This window comes from Gossypium hirsutum, chromosome A08 (genome assembly GCF_007990345.1).
Source record: "Gossypium hirsutum isolate 1008001.06 chromosome A08, Gossypium_hirsutum_v2.1, whole genome shotgun sequence".
NCBI classification, from domain to species: Eukaryota; Viridiplantae; Streptophyta; class Magnoliopsida; order Malvales; family Malvaceae; genus Gossypium; species Gossypium hirsutum.
Genome location: NC_053431.1, coordinates 65,292,581 through 65,294,240, shown reverse-complemented (window position 1 = coordinate 65,294,240; position 1,660 = coordinate 65,292,581). Strand labels below are relative to the sequence as shown.

The 1,660-nt window shown below is 40.0% G+C and overlaps 1 non-coding gene across 1 annotated transcript; it reads left to right on the top strand.

Moving 5' to 3' along the window:
* The first annotated feature begins 916 nt into the window (after nucleotides 1–916).
* Nucleotides 917–1,022, top strand: LOC121205339 (small nucleolar RNA R71). Its single transcript, XR_005900420.1, has one exon. It is a non-coding gene; the product is annotated as a small nucleolar RNA R71 (small nucleolar RNA).
* Nucleotides 1,023–1,660: the final 638 nt, after the last annotated feature.

Sequence of the window (1,660 nt, the reverse complement as noted above, 5' to 3'; positions counted from 1 at the left end):
GAATTTACCAAATCATTCGTCTGAACGGTCTTTCCTTGTCGCATTGGGGTATGGCACACGAGGTTTATAATATGTACTTATTGATTTTTGTTCATTTTGTCCTACCTCATTCTTACCTTTGCTTACCACCGGTTCTGGCCTTGGTTTTGCCACTAACCCTTCCTCATCTTGAATGGCAATTGCGTTGAGTTGCTCCATTAGGTTAGATTCAGTGTTGCTTGGCGAGCTACCTTGTGGTCATTCGAAAATCAACTTGGCGAGCTATCCAATCTGAGTTTCGAGCCCCTGGATTGATGCTCGTTGATTTTTGAGTGTCTTCTTGGTATTTTGAAAACGAGTCTCTGACATCGAGATGAATTTGGTTAGCATCTCCTCAAGGTTTGGCTTTTTCTCCTGCTAGTATGGTGGTTGCTGAAAGCTTGGAGGGGGTGGTGGTTTCTGATTTCCCTGACCTCCCCATGAAAAATTTGGGTGATTCCTCCAACCTGCATTGTAAGTATTGCTATAAGGATTGTTTTGGGATCGAGGATTATTACCCATGTAATTTAACTGGTCGTTCTCCATGTTGTGGCCATAAGGTGGGTATTCTGAATTGCTCGATCCACCTCCATTTGCTTCGCACTGCATTACTGGGTGAACCTGTGAAGAACTAAGAAAACCATCAATTTTCTTATTCAAGAGTTCTACCTGATTAGAGAGCATGGTAACCGAATCGACGTTATAAACGCCGGCTGTTTTCGTTGGCTTTGTCCTCATGACTTGCCACTGATATTTATTCAGTGACATCTCCTCTATAAATTCATAGGCATCTTCAGGTGTCTTATTATTGATGGTTCCTCCAGCGGTTGCATCAATCATCTACCGAGTCGAAGGATTCAGGCCATTATGAAACATTTGAACCTATAGCCAAAGCGGTAACCCATGGTGAGGGCACCTTCTCAAAAGGTCCTTGTATCTCTTCCATGCATCGTAGAGTGTTTCTAAATCCATCTGCACAAAAAAGAGATATCATTACGTAATTTAGCTGTTTTAGCCGGCGAAAAATATTTTAATTAAAACTTTTCGGTCATTTGTTCTCAAGTAGTGATTGACCCTCGTGGTAACGAGTTCAACCATTGTTTAGCCTTATTCCTTAATGAAAAGGGAAACAATCGAAGGCGGATGGCGTCATCAGAAATGCCATTAATTTTAAAGGTATCGCAAAATTTTAAGAATTTGCCAAGTGAGCATTGGGATCCTCGTCCTGCAAACCATCAAATTGAACAAACTATTGTATCATTTGAACTGTGTTAGGTTTCAGTTCAAAATTATTTACAACAATAGCAGGTCTAACTATACTCAATTCAGTTCTTGTTAAAGAAGGTTTAGCATAATCATACATAGTGCGCGGAGCAGGATTCTGATTTACTAGATTAACAGAAATCGCAGGAGGTATCAGGTTTTCCTGATTTTCAGCCATCTTCTTCGTTGTAGTTTGAATATCGTCCTCTTGCTCATTCTCTATGTATCTTAAGCTTCGCCTTATTTCACTTTGGTTTCTGCGAATTGTGCGATCGATCTCACTGTCAAAAAGTAATGGTCCTGACGGGTTTCTTCTAGTTATAAACTATAAGAACCTACCAGAAAAAGGGAAAAAGAAGAATTAGTAATAAAAATTAGA